The 20870-nt window shown below is 46.0% G+C and overlaps 1 protein-coding gene across 3 annotated transcripts in view; it reads right to left on the bottom strand.

The window, feature by feature from the left end:
• The window catches only part of ABLIM1 (actin binding LIM protein 1), a 229169-nt gene that overhangs the window by 155158 nt on the left and 53141 nt on the right, over window positions 1–20870 (bottom strand). The window lies entirely within an intron of this gene.

Here is a 20870-nt window from a genome sequence, read left to right as displayed (position 1 = left end):
AAAGTTCGTATTTTTGTGTTTCTCCCCGTTTTTACTTCTCCTTCTTTCCCCAGCTCCTCTGAACACAGCAGAACACTCGTGCACCAAAGGGGCTCAGTTAGCATTTATTTCCTTCTTAGTTAGCAGGCACTGGCTAGTTCCTCGTCTCCAAAGAGTCGTTCCTGATCCTCATTTGGCAACTCAACCCGTTGGATGTCTATTACGAGCCTCCTATTGTGTGCACAGTTCCTGAGTGGTTGAGAGTCCGCCTGCCGATGCAGGGGACACGGGTTCGTGCCCCAGTCCGGGAAGATCCTACATGCCGCGGAGCGGTTGGGCCCGTGAGCCATGGCCGCTGAGCCTGCGTGTCCGGAGCCTGTGCTCCACAACAGGAGAGGCCGCAACAGTGAGGCCAGCGTACCGCAAAAAAAAAATAAATAATAATAAATAAATAAATAAATAAATTAGTAACTACGTGGATTTCTCTGAACCTCTCCTGTAAAACAAAGGGAATTGGATCAGCGGATTTCGAAGATCTTTCCAGGCTCTAAAATCATATGATGGGGCTTACAGGGATTATTCTCCCAGTTTCCAGAGTGTGGCCTTCAGAGAACAGAAGTTATTGTGACTGCCGTGCCCCAGGAATAGGATTACAGGCTCCTCTTACAAAGGACCAGGAGAGTAGAGGCAGCAAGGGGACACCTGCTTGACGCTACCCAAGGATCTTCACTGAACCTGCCATTTGTCCAGCCAGAGAATGCAGCGAGGCGTTCGGTGCTTTAAATTCCTTTTCTGATTTGGGTCCTCAGGAGGAACCGTGTGATATACAGAAATGTATTACATAAGTACCTACATGAGCGTGATATGGGATAAGAACAGTGAACCTAAAATTAATCAACCAACACAAAGAACAAAGATGATTTCTTTTTTCAAACGGTAAAACCAGGTTGGACCGGGGGAGGGGGGTGTGGGCAGGTATTGCTGAAATTGAATTTAGAAAGCACCTCACAGCAAGGAGCTCTCTGTATACCACGAGTATAATAGTGCATTGTTTCCCTCAGACCACTGTAATGTTCTCATTTCGCCTGGAAAGAGTTTGAATAAGACAGTCCAATTAATCCATTACTAGTTAAATTCTCAGAAACAAGGTTCTCCTTGTGAGATTTAGACCAGGAGCAGGTGTAGTTTCGGGTTAAACTCCTGACCTGAAATCCCTGCACTGGACCCCAAAGTGTTCGGCAAAGGTATGAACATCGTGATACCCCTGCATTTCCTTATCTGCCTGCTGGGATCTCTCTTGGAAACCCGTATTCACAACAGAAGTCAGTACTATCTAAAGGAATTAAGAAGGGGCTTCCTTCCAAGATCTCTAAACAACCACTGACTTTTAAAATGATGTGTAACAAGGCCAAAAATCTATTCACCTGGGCATTAAAAAAAAAGTCTCCCTTAACAGTATCTGCTTTATGTAAGGTCTTTCGTTTGTTTGTTTCAACCTCCTGCTTCCTATAAGAATGGAGGAAAATAGCATTTACGGAGCATCTGTCTGCTAAGTGCCAGGCACGGTGCTAGGTGCTCCCATATAAGTCATTTTATTTCGTCCTCACCACCCCTCCCTCAGTGACTTGGGGAATACTGTTCCGCCTTGACAGGTGAGCAAATCAAGCCTCAGAGAAGCTGAGCAGCCTTCTCAGGTAACGGTAAGTGGAGGCTCAAAGATCTACACCCAGGGCTTTCTGACTCCCAAGCTCATGATCCTCTTGTCTAAATCAGAAATTTAGAAATCAGAAATTAGTATAAGTCCAGCGATGATTGTTGTTAAGTCAGGCAATAATTTATTTAGCCAGGCTCAAGTGCTGCTCTAAAAGCAGCAACTAGGACTTGGTTTATAAAGGCTTATGCACTGTGTACGGTAATATATTGCTAGCTGAGCGTGGCACCCAGGTGGTAATCCTCAAGGTGGCTCTGCTGATCCCCTATATCAGAACTCCCTGTGCCATGTACTGAATACGCAGATTCCTCAGCCCACTGAACCAGGGGTGTGTGTCGGGGACCTGTTATTTTCGTAAGCTCCTCAGGTGATTCTTATGCATACTACAGTTTAAGAACTACTGTCCCCTTAGAATTCAGACAATACTGTTAAGCAAGTTACAGAGAAGAGTTAGAGTGAAGAAAAGTAACCCACGAGACCATCCACCTCAGAAACAATATTAGAACACAGTGGATCTCTTGACTGTGAGGGAGAAGGCATTTTTGGATGAGAAATTGCACTGCGGTTTCTCTGGACACTTGCATTTTTTATAGCTAAGCAAGCCAGCTATGCTGAGTAATGATGAGGGAAGGAAGATATCCTTTCACTTCTTGGCTCTTCCCTTTGCCCTCAACGCAGGTGCCAATGCCCATGCTGGCACCAGTCACAGACGTCAGAACTGGGCTCAGCATCTGCATTTTGCAGGCATTTCCCTTTGGAAATATATATTACACTGCGCAATCCTCCATGCCCAGAGATGACCTTTATTTTCACCCAGAGATGAGCAGAGACTACATCACGTTTCCTTGCCTTTCCATCATACATCAGCCCAGGCAGACGCTTATCAGAACCACCTACTTGTGAAGAAATGGGCTCTGCTTGTTGGAGGACAGGATCCAAAGACCAAAAGAGACTCAGTATTTATTTCATCCCAACTCAAATCAGTAGAGACAGAAGAATCTCTCCGCTTTTTAAAGATCAATAAAGAGGTTTCCTTTACATAACTTCCTTTGGCAGTTTGGTTAATACCAAATGTATATTCTTTGGCTCAAGCCTACGTTTTTGAAATGTGCTGAGCCCCTTGCAACATAAAAAATGACATTAATTCTGTACTCCTCTCATTTGCCAACTAGCTCTGCTGCTAATTTTTACTCGATTGCTCCATCCTTCAGAGCCTGGGTAGTCCCTCCGTATTCTACCGATAGGGAAAATGAGGAGCAGAGAGCTTACACTCCTTGTGCCCAAAGTCAGCAGCAAATTATTGACAGCGGTACACTCAGCACTCGGGCTTCCCAAGTTTCTTCTGCTGTACCAAGTCGTCAGTGATTTACCCCGGAATTTGGGCAGACATGGTTAAACTCTTCCATGGCTCATCCGTTTGTCGCTAAAATAAGAATAATACGATGAGAAACCAAAAGCATGGTTGCGTATCTCCTGAATGGCGAGGAAATGTATATGAAGAGCCAAGAATTTACTTGCCTGAAAAGGTAAAGGGATTCGTCCACTGCACAATATCCAGTTGGGAGGGATTCTGGAGACTCAGTTAAAACAGGCTATTGCAAGGCTAACTGAGGAGTTTCACAGTCAAGTAAAGCAGGTTAGCCTCATCCCTGGGACTCCAGCATAGAACAGAACCAAAGTTCCATTTTGGATGTGTTACTTTGGAAATGCGTATTAGAGATCGCAGGTGATGAGACTGTGTGTGGGGGTGGGTGGGAGGGGTTGAGATCATTAAGGAAACCTGTTACCTTCAGTGCCCCCAAGCAGAGGACATTAAAGGCTGTAAGAGGAAAGCTGAAAAGATTAGGTGGAGCCCCTCCTAATATTCCAGAACCAGCCTCGTCTTACCCAAGTTCTTTCCTTCTGAGGGACAGACCATGCAACTAGACCAGCAGAATCAGAATATCTGAGAAAACATATTTGAAGTAAAAATCTCCTTAGCAGGTGACTATCACAGCCTATGACAGCATCCTCAGGATGAGTTATACCTTGCCCCGGGTTATCTGAGTTATTCAGAATCTCTCAGGTAATAAATCCCCCTCCCAAGTACGCGTCCCTGTCATTAGTACCGTCACTCCCTTCGCCAGCCTTTGAAACCACACAGGCTTAATGGCTTTCAAAGCCCTTCCATCTGCATTATCTCATGAGAGATATCTCATTACTCTCATGAGAGCCCAACAAGGTAGGAAGAGCAGAAACTGTCAAGAACGTTTTACAAATGGGCAAACTGAGACTTGGAGGAACAGAGTGACTCACCCAAGGTGACACAACCACGAAACAGAGTTGCCAATAAACCAATGCAGTGCTCTTTACACCCAAACGATCCCCTGATCACTGACGCTTGGGGACGTGCAGCCATCCTGATCCCACCCTCTCTTTCATCTCCCACGAAATTCTGTCCAATCTCACATCCCTTAGTCATCCCTTCTCTCACCACATGAATCCAGTCTTCAACCCCTTTTTCTCAGATTGCTGAGAGTTCCCTGCTCCCTGGCTCCTTCTTCTTCAATGTGACCTGCGAAGAGTAGGCAACTCAAAGGAGTGGGGCATCACTCCCCACTCCTTAAGTTTGGGCTGTGCTTGGTGACCTCCTTCCAGAGGGGACAGTATGGAAGGGGGAGTGGGAGAGAAACTTTACAGTGGACAACTCTGACAAGCACTACCTCACCCAGGTGGTCAAGGTCAACATCAACAAGTCGTGTTGATAGCATGTACCTTTGATATGATGTGATGAAAACTAGTACTTTGCCCCTGTGACCTTCCTTCCTCCTCAAACCTCACAATCCGAATCTAATCATGAGAAAATCCCCAAAGTACCACACCAGTACTCGTCAAAATCGTCAAGATCATCAAAAACAAGGAGGAAAGTCATATCGTCACAGCCAAGAGGAGCCTTGATGACTAAATGTAGTGTGGTATCCTGGATGGGATCCCAGAACAGAAAAAAGACATCATATAAAACCAAGAAAATACAAACAAAGTCTAGTCTTAAGTTAACAGTGTGTCAGTTTTGTCATTAACTATAACAAAAGAATTATATTAATGTAAGATGCTACTCATATGGAAAACTAGTATACGGAAACTCTCTGTACTATCTTGCTGAATTTTCTTTAAATCTAAGACTGCTCTAAAAAATAAAGTCTATTAAAATAAAACCAAATAACTTCCATTATCTCTCTCAGTCCCAATCCATCAAGTCTAAAGTTCTTGGTCTCATTTCAGAGATCTTCAATAACATGACCCACAACAGCTATTTAGATATTTAAGAAGAAACTACATTGCTGAGTACTTCTCACTGTGCTGAGTGGTTTTGAACTCTGGGAGGCCAACCCCAAAGATAGACACTAAAATCCTCTGCGGTCCATTCATATAAATATACAAGTGAGGCCTCCTGACCACTTCCTGGTCAGTCATCTGAAGCTTCTCTGAAGCTCTCACTGTAGCTTATGGTAATAAAGTATTTCATTCTCCTCCAAGTCCTAAAGCACTAAATACCTGCACTGTCACCCAGCACTTAATTTTCTCTTGTTTTGTGTTTATTTTGCTTCTGTTTCACAGTGCATCAATCCTGACCCTACAAAATTGCAAGCTCAATGGTCAATTCCTCCAGGTTTCTGGGATACTTCTGATTTCAAATAATCTGAGTTGTTCTCTCTGTACTTCTCAGTTCAATTATTGGATCAGGGAAAATACAGTTACCATCCAATACCACTATTGGAGCATCTCCCATATGAAGCTACAGATTCTTGAACTTATGACATCTCAGTATGTAACTCTGTAACACCATTCTATTATTGTAACAAGTACAATTTATTGAATACTTACTATGTTCTAGGCCCTGTGTTAACTAATTTACACTCGCAATCACAGATAATCATCACAACTGCCTTTCGGGGGTGCTGTTTTATTATTCCTGTTGTGCAGAGGAAGACACCAAGGCTAGGAGTCAAATACCTTGTTCAAGACTTATTTATGAAACAGAAACAGACTCACAGACTTAGAGAATGAACTTATGGCTATCAGGTGGGAAGGGTGGGGGGAAGGGATAGTTAGAGAGTCTGGGATTGACAGGTACACACTGCTGTATTTAAAATGGATAAGGGCTTCCCTGGTGGCGCAGTGGTTGAGAGTCCGCCTGCCGATGCAGGGGACATGGGTTCGTGCCCCGGTCCGGGGAGATCCCACGTGCCGCGGAGCGGCTGGGCCTGTGGGCCATGGCCACTGAGCCTGTGCGTCCGGAGCCTGTGCTCTGCAACGGGAGAGGCCACAGCAGTGAGAGGCCCGCGTACCGCAAAAAAAAAAAAAATTGTATAAAATGGATAACCAACAAGGACCTACTATATAACACAGGGAACTCTGCTCAATATTATGTAACAAATGGGAAAAGAATTTGAAAAAGAACAGATACATGTATATATATCACTGAATCACTTTGCTGTACATCCGAAACTATCACAACATTGCTAATCAACTATACTCCAATATAAAATAAAAAGTTAAAAAAAAAAGATTACACAACTAGCAAGTCGTCTGACTACAAAGCCCACACTCAGAAGCACTGGGTAGGGGATTTCCACAGGAAAGTATTATACAGCATAGAACGAAACCAAGCTAGTACAATGTACTAAATTCTGATTACACAGCTCAGAAGCAGTAAACACCCAGCTGCATCGTAATCCCAAAGGTAACACCTGCTAGTAAACAAGCAGATGGGAAATAACACTTCAAATATAAAAGAAGTTATTCCAGGCTGCGGCAATTTATGGGGAAAGAACACTTACAGGGGAAGGGTAATAGAGCAAGGGGATGCATCCAGCCTCCACCCTGAGCAGAGGGGCCTGGGTTGGAAAACTGTCTGGTTAGGACTGGTCTGGAGTTGCAATCACAAAATGATTTTCTGCTGGTAAGTTTGGTTTCTGTCTAAAGATAGGAATCCTATTATCCTGGGAGTCTACATTTCAGAGGAACTGCTTCACTACTGAGAAAGCTTTCTATGCTTCTACCCCATTAGCTCCCATTTAATTGTAAACACACATCACAGAGATGTGTTCTCCCGCCCTTCCACCGCTTCTCTCCACCTCCTCCCTTTCTTTACGCTCAAACGGTACTAGTATTGAGCCTAGGAATCGAGCAACTCAGGAGTTTAAATAAATGCACAGAGGGCTTAATTTGCAGTTTACCCAGAAGTCCATTTCCTGCTGTGGCAAGTGGTAGTTACGGGAAGCTACCCACTGTTACCATGTCAGTAGTTGTCCAAAATGACCCTTCTCTTAAATTGGCTTCCATGACCTAATTTCCTTATACCATGTTAGTCTGGTGGTCGGGATTACTGCTTAGCACAAAGCACACGGCCGCCTTGGCACAAACACTCCCGGCGGGCAGTAGGACGGCTGTGTTCTAGCATCCTGCCACTGGTGGCTTTCCGCTTGTAACAGATCCCAATATCTGATTTGCCTTTTCTGAGGCAACGCAGTTTGTCTCTGCTATTCCTCCAAACATAAAAGACACCGTCACCAATGGGTCAGCTGGGATCCTGATTATAGCAACAGCCCAGGCTTTAATCCAGTTAATCTGATTCCCCCAAGGCAAAGAGGTACTAGGATTATAATAATTCAGCCAGGAAATTTCCTCCGTGTAAATCATGACGCTTTTGCCCTGCTTTGTGTGCTACACCTGCCTTCTGGGTGGGAAGGTTAATCTTAGAAAGGGATGTACCATCAGTTCGGTGTCTTCTCCTCCTGCTTCTAAAAGAGTGTCTCCCTTGACACACCGTTTGGTTGAGATGACTCACTGAGGCCACTCCCTTCTTTGGCCTCCCCTAGCCCTTCTCTGACAGCACTTAGTCATTTAACTTTGGAGCACAGTCACCGGTAGAAAGCCACACCGCTCTCCCCGAACAGTAACTCAAAAGGACCCTGCAGGAGACCTGACTCCTAGCCCTGCCTCTCCTGACACGAGCCTCCGCTTCCCCGAGACCATACAGAAGGGCTAAGAGGGGCTTCCCTGGCGGCGCGGTGGTTAAGAATCTGCCTGCCGATGCAGGGGACACGGGTTCGAGCCCTGGTCCGGGAAGATCCCACATGCCACGGAGCAACTAAGCCCGTGAGCCACAGCTACTGAGACCGTGTGCAGCAACTGCTGAAGCCCGCGTGCCTAAAGCCTGTGCTCCACAACGAGAGAAGCCACCACAATGAGAAGCTCGTGCACCGCAACTGGAGAAAAGCCCGTGCGCAGCAACGAAGACCAAACACAGCCAAAAATAAATAATAAATAAATTTATTTAAAAAAAGAAGGGCTAAGAATGCCTCACAGGTTGAAGTGGGGACAACACGAGGTCATCTCCTCGTGGGCCAGCGCCCACAGCACCGGCCTGGCACACAGATGCCCGAGTCATCTGAATGTTGGGAAAGACCGTCACTAACCCTGATGAGCAGGAATTTCTAAAGTTTAACAACAATACCTTCTGAAATGTGATACAGCCTTTGAAAGTCACCCAGGGATCTCAAATTGTCCCTGCCCCAGCAATTCTACTTAGAATTGGATCAAGTCAAACACTTGGGCTGTGGCCACAGCCTGGACCCTGCTGGCAGACCACCGAGGGACAGGGTCGCAGTCTAACAGCATTTAGGCCTAGGGTCCTGGGATGGGGTTTCACTTAGGCCTGGTAGCACCACCACTGCCTTCTCCCCCGCTAATTCCAAACCCAGACACATGAGAGGGGTTTAAAAAAAACAGAAAACCAAGATGTTAACTGTAGTGTCCCTGTGAGGTACACACTGAAGTCTGATATCAGCACAGGAAGCTTCCCAGCTGTCTTCGCCTTTTTTTTTTTTTTTTTCTGCTTCTACTTACTGCCCAGGACACACTGGGAATTACTAACTAGTTAAAAATAGCACTTAAGACAAACGAATGAAAATTGTTAATATGCGTATGGTACTTCACAATTTACAAAAGGTGTTCAAATATAATATCTCCCTCGATCCTATCGACCTCAGATTGACCTCACTGAGCATTAGCAATGTTAAGGACCTTCCCTCCAAGAGTGGTGAGCTGGTAGGGCTCTTGCCTGCTGCAGAGAGCTGGCCTTGCACAGCTCTGCCCAACTGTGCGCTCAGTGACTTCACCTTAGTAGCCTGAAATCAGCCACGGGGCGGGTATTTACACCACGGAAATCAGCAAACTTTACAAATCAGGGCTTTGCCTTGTGCCCGCTCCCAGAGACGGTTGTGACACGTTTACTGGCACACCACCGTGCCCGAGGTCACCTGCTAGTAAAAAGCAACATGAGGATTTTAATTCAGGTGGTAGTAAATTTCAAAAACAAGACTTTGAACCCTTTCTGAAGTGGCCCTCCCACTCGCACTCTGAATAAACACGCACAGTCACCTTCCCCTGGGTCTCTCCAGCGTCCGCAGGCCTATGGGGAAGATGAAAGCAAAGGACTTGAGTTCACAGTATCCAACGTGCAGAATCAGACATGATCTTACAAACGCTGGAACTACACTTTAGGTATTTAGTCTCCTTTCAGAACTTCAGTCTGGCTTGTTCAAGCTTTCTGTATGACATAACTCTGCCCCGTGTTACCTTTGCAAGAAAAGGCAAGCACACATCATCTATACTTGTCACCTTGCCAGGTATTTTCCTCATCATCCGGGCGACAGAGAGCCTGACCCTGGGTGGTTCGATCATTCTCTCATTTAACTTCAGGGATTCATCTGCTGGAGTGGGGGAAAAGAGATTATTTCCTAAAGTTTAGCAAAGTTCAGACTTAGTGAAGTCTATCACTGGAAAAGAAAAAATACGTTTGAAGTTCAACACGCGACCGGTGGGGGAAGAGGACAGAGACATTACATAAATGTCTCCATTAAAACTCCTAAATGCAACCTTCCAACGCTTGAGAAATAACTTCTTAGCAACAAGAGTCAACAAATACTGACCACATTAAGAGCTGCTGTGTGTCCTGTGTTGTTCCAGGCCCTATGGGGAACTCTGGAGACAGACCTCCCGTGCCCTACCCAGTTCTGTGCACAGCACACAGGAGTGTCTCCCTGGGGAGCTGGTCAGTGCTGAGAGAAAACCACTTGGGAGCTGTCCTGGGAGGTTTAAGACTGTAGGAGAGGCACAGACGATATGCTAGGACTTCTGCAGGGAGAAGCATGCAGTAGGTTGGGATGAATAGCTGGAGAAAGTTCCAGGGAGGAAGGACTGGGATTTGAGACCGTGGTATAGGCAGAATGTAAATGGTGACAAGGGGAGGATAGTTCAGGGAGCAGGGACAGCGTGAGCCAGGGTCTGAAGGTGGGAGAGCTATGGTTAGTCGGGCAGCCCTCTGACCCAGAGGCTTCGTGGGCAAGAGCAACAGAAGGCGAAAGCGGCAGAGTTTCTCCCGTGACATTTGTGTAAGTCCCAGATCCTGCCCTCAAAGAGTTTACACTTTTATGGCGTAGGTTAGATGGAAGGAGGTGGAGGAAAGGATAAACAGACAGATAAGGAGATAAAGAGAGACGGAGAGAGAAAGAAAGAGAAGGAATATGAATGGGAATAAAAGGTAGAGAGTAAATCGTGTGCTGAAGTAAAAGTGTAAACTGAGGAGAGAGAAACCAAAAAAATTTTCAAGAAGGAAGCATCCTTCCAGCTGGGTCTTTAAGGCAGGGTAGGAGGGCAGGATTTAAATGAGTAGGAAGGAAGAGGAAGGCATCTTAGATGATGGAGGGGTGGGACGGGGTATATCTGGGGACCGTCAGGACACCTGGTTTGGCGGAAGCACGCAGTGCGCAAAGGGCAACATGGAATAGAAGACAGTGAACAAAGTTTGACCTGCGCATCCTTGAAGGACAAGCTAAGGAACAGACTCTAAAGGTTCCTTCTCTCTCCCAGGTGGAGGTCTTGAGATGAGTGATATAATCAGAGTATAATTGGCCTATTTCTTAGGAGCTGAGTTAGGACTGGTTTTCAGCTCACAGTGCAGGCAAATTGGGAGCCACGCACTATGACATGATGGCTTTCAGCGAGGGGTCCCCTCCAGCGGTGACGTGGTCACAGTCCTGATTCTGGTCAGCCAGGCCTGGTGCGAATCCAGGCTCCACTCCTCTTAGCTCTGTGATCATGGAACAAGTTACTTTTCTTCCCAGGCCTCAATTTCCTCTTCTGAAAAATGGGTACGAAACCTATTCTGACACTTACAAGGATAAATGTATGTAAGGTGCTCAGCACTTTTCCTGACAGATAATGAGTGTCCATCAAATGGAAGCCATGATGGTTCCCATGCTGTTTCAGTGTGGGGATACGGTGAACTGTAGTTTAAGGTCCTTGATCATAAATAAATGACCATGTGCTCCGCCTGAAACACAAATACGTTGAATTTCCAGCTCTGCTGTCTTCTGTGGCTTTTAGCAATGGACACCTACTCTTCTGCTGGGTAACACCCAGTGAATGTTCAGTGCACCCAATGAATCTTACAGTTTTCGGTGTCACCATTTCAGTCTAACCCGTAAGACTCTAAAGGGCAGATCTTGTTTTATCAGCATATAGTTCACACATCCTAAATTTTACCCATTTAAAGTGTACAATTCAATGTTTTTAGGTATATTCACAGAATTGTGTGACCATCACCACAAGTAGTAATTCTGGTATTTTTTACGTTTTTATCACCCCCAGAAGAGACCCCATACCCATTAGCAGGCACGCCCCCATCCCTCCCCTGCTCAGCCCTGGGCAACCACTAATCTATTTTCTGTCTCTATTGATTTTAAGTAGCAGGTTTGACTAGTGTCCATTAGTCTCCTCTGAGTAATTGGTTCCTCAACAAGTAGGGTGCTAGGAGGGGTTTAGGGGACAGTTGGGAAGAATGCACAGGGTCTGTCTTCAAATAGTGTGGGCTTTTGACTCATGTTCAATCCCTTTGCTACAGAGCAACCGGAATGATCTTTTAAGGGCATTATTTGAGCAGATCATACCACCAGCTAAGGCCTCTAAGTAGCTTCTGCCGCATTATCCAAGGCACCCTATGGTAGCCCACGGAGCCTGCCCACCTCCCTGGTCTGTTCTCATGTCCTCTCCACATCGCTCCCAAGCTCCTGTTCCTGACGCTTCAAGATCTCCACATGCGGGCTTCCCTGGTGGCGCAGTGGTTGAGAATCTGCCTGCTAATGCAGGGGACACGGGTTCGGGCCCTGGTCTGGGAGGATCCCACATGCCTCGGAGCAACTAGGCCTGTGAGCCACAACTACTGAGCCTGTGCATCTGGAGCCTGTGCTCCACCACAAGAGAGGCTGCGATAGTGAGAGGCCCACGCACCGCGATGAAGAGCGGCCCCCGCTCGCCACAGCTAGAGAAAGCCCTCGCACAGAAACGAAGACCCAACACAGCAAAAATAAATAAATTAATTAATAAACTCCTACCCCCGACATCTCCTTTAAAAAAAAAAAAAAATCTCCACATGCCCCTTCCCTTCCAGAAGGCTGGTCCCTCTGGTATTTGCAAGGCTGGCTCCTCCTCTTCTGGTCTCATCCTGAAGCACCTCTCACATCAACCCTCTGAGAGCTCCCTCGGGACCACCCAAGTCAACTCGGTTTCCCTGCTTCCCTGCTGCCCCCATCTCTGTTTACTTGCTTTATACTTACCACAGACTAAACATTCTGTTTCCTTCTTTTCTGTCTTCTTACTACAAGGTTACTGCCACTGTATTCCCAGGGTCTAGCACGGTTTCTGGCACCAGGTCTATGCTCTGTAGATGTATGTTCAGCGTGTTCATTCACTTAACACTAGCCTGATTTTCTGTCTCTCTTCCATAGTAACAGCCTTTGGGTGAAATCGAAAGTTGGTTAAATGCCTTGGCGTCACCAATCGGATGTATCAGTTAGGTAATTTCGATGATGTCAATAAACTCAACTAATGACATAATGACTAAGACTTGCTTAAATTTCTGACTCAGACAAAAAACCAAAAGCTGAAGGGATGAGCTTACTGGTGGACCAGTTTCAAATCAACTCTGGCTAAGCTTCTCTCTGAATGAGAACTGCACAAAGGAGTACCACTTCCAGTCGAACTGACCTAGGGCCAGGAGCAGAGGTGGCACCAGAGCCTCGGAAAATGGAAACGCAGTGTTCCCAGAGCAGGACATCACATGATGATGGGGAGGAAGCCAGCAGGGGCTGCTGCACCGTGGGTGGACAGTTTCCTCGGCAAGAATCCTGGGCACACCTGGCTTCCGGCCTCAAACATTTTAAAACAACTGTTCTTATAAGGTCCACAGGTTCCTGCACCAAATCATTATCAGCCGTCTCATTTCATTCCACAGCAGAAAGATGAACTACTGTCATCAGCTTGCTTGCCCAGGGGACGTGGGCTTCAAGAACCCAGCCAGTAGAGCTCCTTGATGACGTTCTATCACAGGACAGTAGGAACGACTGGCCACAGGAAGCCACTCGCGTGGTCCCGGAGCAGGGTGGCACGACAAAAGTTTCCAAGGTCTTGCTCTGCTTGCGGTGAACTGGGAAGACACTGGCCAGCAGAAATGCGTGGCTCCTTAACTCACCTGTCTAGCTCTGTTTACCTGCCCGGGTGCTGAAACTAATCTGATTACTGAACTCCATCCCAATGAAAACATTGTCCCACCAATTTTACTCAGTCCAGAGGTACAGTGATAACAATAGCTGCAAAAGCAAACAATTACTGAGCTCTTGCTAGGTTATTTTAAATGCCTTATAGTATCGATTCAACCCTCACGACAACCCTATGAAGTTGGTACAACTGATATCCTTATTTTCTGATGAGGAAACCGAGGCACAGGCGGGGTTAAGTGACTTGCCTGAGGTCACACAATTAGTAACAGTGGAGCTGGGATTTTAACCCAGGCAGTCTGGCTGCAGAGCTCCCGCTCATAAATGCTACTCGTTTCCAGGCAAACCTATAACATCCCGAAGGCTTCGGGGATAATCATACAAAGTTACCAAGGTAAATGGAACAATTGCACCACGAGGGACAAATGAGAAAGAGATGAACACATACAGGGAAGCGTTTCACACGTTCAGGCTCTGGACCTGTCTCTCCTGAAAATCCCAGCTGAAGGCAGTTTGACTGCCTCTCCATCCAGCTACAAATTTAATTATTCTCACCGCCTATATTTTCATTTTATTTTCTCTGCAAGGGATCTTGGGTCATTCCCTCTGGCTCCGGGCTGTGCACCTACCCTGCTATTTAAATAAACTTTAGAGATCAACGGACGTTTGGGCAACGTTTCTGAGCTTTTTATACAAGTTCTGTCATTGAAATGAATCCTGACAATAAAGATATGAAGAGGGTAGTATGGGTTTTCTCCCGTATGTTTTAATTTTTATCAAAGTTTAAGAAACTAAAAAGGCTTATATGCATAAAAACCACATACACTGGGCTTCCCTGGTGGCGCAGTGGTTGAGAGTCCACCTGCCGATGCAGGGGACGCGGGTTCGTGCCCCGGTCCGGGAAGATCCCACATGCCGCGGAGCGGCTGGGCCCGTGAGCCATGGCCGCTGAGCCTGCGCGTCCGGAGCCTGTGCTCTGCAAAGGGAGAGGCCACAACCGTGAGAGGCCCACATACCGCCAAAAAAAAAAAAAACCAAAACCACGCATACTTATAAGGCACGATGGCAACTGCCTGCCTCCCCACCCTCACTGCTCTGTGCTCACCATAAGCAGATGCGTTCGACTTTTGGTGTTTTTCCTGGTCTTCATCGCTCTGTTTCTTAGTCTTAAGAAATTCTTACTGCTACTCTTATTGCTACATTCTCATACCAACTCAGTCACTACTTATTAACATCTTGTTCTTACTAATATGGCTAAACCACATTTTCAATTAACGGTGGTCAGCGCTTACACTTTGAGAATGTAATTATCGTTCGACTAGAACCTGCAGCGCAATCTGTGAATACAGCCCCTTTCTTGTACAACTTTCTTTTTTTCTCCTAGATGTCATCATTTCCTTTTCTCCCACTAGCCTGGTTTCCGATGAACAATCCATCATGTTTATTTTTTTTTAACGGTTTTTGTTGTAGATCTAACCAGTAATTCTTTCCAGCGCTCAAACTTATCAGATAACTTACCAAACCTCCACACCCGGAGAGAAAAGTGGGTGTTTTCAGTGCTATTTTCACTGAAGAAAAAATCAAATCTCACACAGGTGAAGAGCTTGGCTCTACGTCCTCTAGAGACATGATTCATCTGATAGCAACCCCAGCATTCACTCCCTGGCAGCACTGCCTCTGGGGAAAGAAGATGTGCGGGCTGTGGCTGCACAACTCCAGAGGGGGCCGCTCCCCCGCACGAGGATGAGAATGGGGCCCTGGAGGGAGGTGACACACAGATCCTGTAAAGAAAGGGAGGCTTCCCACCTCATCTTCAAATACTGTTCCTCATGGTCTTGCCCTGCACTGGTTCCCCACCCCCGGTAGTATCGTATGGGACACTCTCTGTCCTTGTAGGTTGCCACTCTCTGTCTGGCCTTGTTTGTTTGATTCACGTTTAGCACCTGGCTTCTCTGCCTACCTATTAAGCAAAGCCACCATATCAGTGCCACCTCACCGTGGTCCCTGGGCTCTCATGTTAAGCACGGCCTTTCCCTAGGGGGGTCTCTCCATCACTGCCGCACCTGCCAATGGCAAGAAGCCACTCTGGTGCTCTTGTTTCCTAGTCCAAGCTCTTTTTGAGTCCTGTTGCATCTTGCAGGAGTGCCTCCAACTAAAGATAGGAGTGACGGCAGACACACCCAGGACCCAAAGAAAGGTTATGCTTTTCCTGCTGCACGGGAGGCTTGCTATGACAACTCACCTCTCAGACATTCCAAGGAGGGGTGAACTCTCTCCAAAGCCCCTACGTTACAATATTTCTTGAAATACTCTGATATGTGAAAACTGAATGCTATATAGCACATGGTGCCCAACCAATGGAGGTGAAGAGCTGTTGCACTGATGATGGGTGACGTGGTACCTGACAGACTGCCCAAGCCCTGAACTTGTTCTACTCTCCCAGGTTGTGATGCAAAAACAAGGGGACCAGGCGAGCAGAGAGGTGATGTGGAATCATATGGGGAAATTCTTCTAAATGAAAAAGTCGTTCCAGAAATATCAGGCTTAGATGCTAATGAGGCCTGAATGGGGGTTTCCTTTGGACTTTCTGCTGAAATTCAACCACGTAGCATTTTACTCTGAATTGAACAGCTGGGTCAGTCCTTAATTGACCCAAAAGATGACAAGCACCCCAAAAGAGGACACCAAATTCTGGCCAACTTCTGTTTAGGATAAAATGATCACGAAAAGATTCCAAAATTATTCTGTCAAAACTTTTCCAGTTGCAAGTGAATAAATCCAACTTAACCAAAATGACCAAAATGTACATATTAAGCACTATTGTAAGTGTCCAGGATAGAAACATGGTTGCCCAAGAAAGTACCTTGCTCTGTTTCCATCCAATAAAACTTTAGTTAGTGTAGATGTTCTAAACCAATGGTTTTCAAACTTCAGGTCTTGACCCATGAAACAGGATATCAGTTCAATGGATCATGACCAGCTTAGTTAAAAAAATAGGAGAGGCTAGAAAAGAGTGGAGAGTAAAGGTTAAGGATTGCTTCATGTGACTTCTTCTGTAGCTATTTATATGCAGAAGTGCACAAGTCTTGAGTCTTGATGTGTCCAAATGGATTTCTCACTGTGGGTAGGTTTGGCGAGCGCTGTGTTAAGCCCCAGACCACAACTGGAAGGCCCTTTGGCCGAGTCCTGCCCACAGACATGTTTTGTTTGGCCTACACAAAGATTTTTTTGAAGAGAAAGTTGAATCATTTGCCAACATTTAAGCATCTGGAGATTTTACATAAAAACCCCTATTTCTAGTCACTCTTGGAAATTGGAAGGCCTGGCCATGTGGCCTACATGCCTCCATTCCTAGTTTCGTGGGAACCAGGATAGAGCAACAGAGTGGCTTTTTGCTGTAGGGGGGTCCCTGCTGTCCAGTTTGTCCTAATCTCCATTCATTTGGGTCACCTGCCTGATTCTTGGAGGCATCTGTATGTACAGCCTTTGCTTCTAACCATCCTCAACTCAACCTGACCTGCAAAGCCCTCCATTTACCCTTTCTCACGTTCACTGCAGTCACGTGACCAATAGTAGTTCCTGCCAAACTCAGCTGGCTGCGTTTCCTGCATTGCTTCTGTTTTGCCAGTTGGAAACCTTTCTCCCATTTCCCCTTTATCCACTTGTTGCACTCCTGTTCAACCTTCAAAGGCTTGCTTGCCATGACCTCCCAGGAGAGTTAGTCACTCCCTGCACTGCAGCCCCGTATTACTTTGAGTTCTCTGCTGCATACATTTCACATTATATCATAATCATTTCTGTGTTTATGTTCCTTGCTAGAATGTGAGTGCTTTCAGGTCAAGAACTACATTGTATTTGTTTCTATACCTAGACTGCTCATCTCTTATTAGGTTCTGAATAAACATTTAAACAAGGATAACCACCTCCTGCACCCATACGCATCCTTCAACCACTTGTTAGTTCGTTCAACATTCACTGAGCACTTACTATGGAGCAGACACTGTACACTGAGTACGAATTGAATTAAACACCATCCCTAACAGGAAGAAATTAACAGAACCCTTCAAGGTCAATCTTAAATGCTTCCTTTTCTGTAAAGCCTTTTGTGATTCATTTGAAACACTAACTCTTCCTTCCTTTGAACCCCAAGAGAATACCATTTATATACCCCTTCTGATCACCTTATGTTGCCTCTCTTTTCAATCAGCACCCCTCCCCACACTGGCTAATTCATTAACCTACTGAAGGTAGGACCTTTTCAGTGTATCAGGTTACCCCCGATATGCCTTGTGGAGAGTAGACCTCAATAAATTTGTGATGCGCTCAAGAAGCCCGTTGCTATGGTTCATTGCTTCAGGCTGGGCTCTTCACACATGGCAGGACTGGCAGTGTCTTCCAGTTGAGCAGGTACAGCACCACTGAACCCAGTCCAGCAGCTACCATTCCCACTGAGATGGGTGGTCCTCGACGGCTGTCCAGACAGGGCTCCCACGAGTGGCACACAGCAATCCAGCAGACACTCATCTAGCTCCACGTGTCACTTAGGGGACCCTCCACGGACCTGGGAACCCGCAGCTCCTGCCATTTTTCTGAGGGGTACTCAGCCCTCTCTCTCATTTCCCATCAGATACTCCACAGTGAAATAACCGTGCTACCTTTTTCTACCATTCTCTATTTGTCTTAATTTTTCTTGTTTCTCCCTGCACAATGTTTCAAATAGCATTGTGAATACAGACTGCTGAACAATCAATGTTGTTGAATGACAAGACAGAATCCAGACATCTAGAATACAGACCGATATAGCGGAGGTGGGTGAAATGCTCCAGGTTTTAATACTATGTTTTAGCTCCTCAGAGACTATCCTGGCTCCTTTGAAACTATCTTTTACAAAGGATTCCAAAAAGGTGTATGAACCCCAGTAAAAATGTTCACCTAACCCTTCTAGATTAGGAATGATGGTTACAGAACGGCACTCCTGTGCCATGACTCCCTGCCTTCCCCAAGTCAAGCTGAACGCCAACTCACTCCCAGGGAAAGGCACCTTGTAACTTCCTCCCATGCCCACCCTCTGCCCATCCAGTGTCATATACTGACAGCAGTCTCCTGGCCACTCAGATCTCCCAGAAGGTCTTTTTTTTAATGAACTATAGCTTTATTCTGCGACGCAGGAGAGTCAGAGTGAGAACAATGCTCTCGGCCTTCTCTTTGCTGTCTGCGTTGTAAGCAAGATAAATTAGCAAAAGAGAATGGAGAGGCTACTTAAATAAAAGTTCTGACTTCTCTGCCTGGAAGGCTGATCATTTTACCCACAGAAACCATGGATTACCTAGACAGTGTCAGAGTATGATCCCCGGACCACAGGCGTCAACATCACCTGGGAATTGCTAGAAATGCAAAACCCCAGGCCCTTCCTCAGACTTACTGAATCAGAACTCTGGGAAGAGGACCTAGAAACCCCTGTTCTTACAAGCCTTCCAGGTGGTTCTGATGCCTGCTAACAGTTGAGAACCACTGCCCCAGATAGTAATTTCCCTGGAAGTCTTAAGAAAACCAGCATCTTCACAGTTAAGTCCAAGTATTCAAAGAAGTCAGCCTATTGGATTGCAGTGGGACACAGAAACTCAACCCTGGGGCCCCTCAGGGCACACTGGACCATAATAGCATTAATCATGTCAGTGTGAACACAAATACAACGTTTCAGAGAAAAGAGGTCATGCATACAAATATTCACCCTCCCCACTGTTAACGAAATTTGCCCTTGAATACACAGCTCCTGCCAGTTTGGGATAAACATACCTCTCCGTATGAGTCACCATCACACCAACACACAATGGAATAGGAAGCTGGGCTGGATTCTACTGTGGTGTGCCCAGATCAGGCTCAACCACAATGGGAAGAAATCCTGCACCGCTCACCCATCACTGAACCTTCTGAAAGGTCCTCTGACTCTAATGCTGGCCCAGGAAAATACTCAGCATTTCGGCTTTGGCATACGAGATGCAAACACTATGAGGGCCCTCCTGCCTGCCTCCCAGGAGCTGTGAATATGATGATGACGCAGAGAAGCCCCCTCCTCACAGAGAATCGGTGCACAAGATTTTGCTCTTGGTAGGGTGAGTCTCACTGAGGATGTCTTTTCTGCAGGACTTTGGAAAGTCAAGTTCTTGTTCTTTAAAAAAGGGTTTCTCCTAAATGTCCATCGACAGATGAATGGATAAAGAAGACCACCCATCTCAGTGGCCCAACCAGCTGAGATGTTCTCAAGAGAGGGTACATTTAAGTCAATGTGTTCCTTCTCTCAGATTTCTTTCCACATTCAGCCTTAAGTCGAATTGTGGAAACAAAGTCTTTTTTTTTCTCTCTCTGGATAAACATTTTTAGACGTCAGTGAGTAGGTGGCAGAGGGCAGGGATCTGTTGTGATTTTTTTTGTTTTTTAATGTGAAGTTCTTTCCCTTAGCGTTAGAAATCCCATCACCCAGACAGCCCTTCAGTTGTGAAGAAAACCAGAGCAGAGCCGTACTTCCTAGTGAGAGTAGTACTATTTCGTTTATAAAACAGTAAGAGAAATTCACGCTTGGTTTTTTTTTCCTTTCGAGTGGAATATGATGACAAAACTGGATCTCCTCTCCCTCCAAAGATTCAAAGTTCACAACTGAGCTGTGTGCATAAGTCACAGATCAAGACAATGTGTTCTGAAGCTTATAGCATCGTGGTGTCTCCCTAAATCAATAGCTTCCCTTTAGACCTTACTTAGGAAATATCCCTGTCATTGGTGTCCCTTGAAAAACTTGGGGCTTTTCGAGTTAAGGAAAAATGAAGAACCTACACAATTCCAGGCACAGGTAGGGGTGGGGTAGGAAGCCTCAACCTGGTAAGCAGGGTTGGAAAACTGAATCTAGGAGAAGCTATTTTACACCAACAGGGGGCCTGGAAGGCAACTTGGATGGATAATGAATTATTATACTGCAGAGAACGATCTGTTCTCAGACTTCCCCAAGGATGCAACAGAAATGGATTTTGATTACATTAGGCAGCGTGCACGCGCCTGAGTGGGCAGTGTCTGTGTGGGTGTGGGTTTTGGAAAGAGTGGGTTTTGGAAGGAGTGCGATGGGGGGGAAGAACAGATACCATTAGAGGCAACAACACGTGGCAACTCTAAATGTTGTTTGTTAAGACAATATATGAAGTCAACAACTCCTTAGGGAGAGACAGACACTCTTCCTTAAGTCATACAGGTGATGATTAAATTGTTGTATAATTTCTCTGGTGTTTACTTCAGTGTTCAGAGTAACTCTAGAAGAACATACAGAAGGGGTGGGCCTTTGTAAAGCACTGTTAGGAAGCAGAACTTGAGTTAGGTCTTGGGCGGATACAGAAAAGGAGACTATATATATTTCTTACCAGGACAGGAGGGGCAGAATGACCCAGGATGGAGAAGGAAGATACCGCCATGATTATTCAAATAGGAAAAGTGTGGGGGGAGGTACCATAAGTACAATTAGCACAGATTCTGGAGGCAGATAGGCCTGGGTAGAAAATCAGCTCTTCTACTTTCTCGCTAAGTGACCTCTGGCAAGT

The sequence above is a fragment of the Delphinus delphis genome, chromosome 16 (assembly GCF_949987515.2).
Source record: "Delphinus delphis chromosome 16, mDelDel1.2, whole genome shotgun sequence".
Taxonomy (NCBI): domain Eukaryota; kingdom Metazoa; phylum Chordata; class Mammalia; order Artiodactyla; family Delphinidae; genus Delphinus; species Delphinus delphis.
This window is presented reverse-complemented; position numbering and strand designations above follow the sequence as displayed.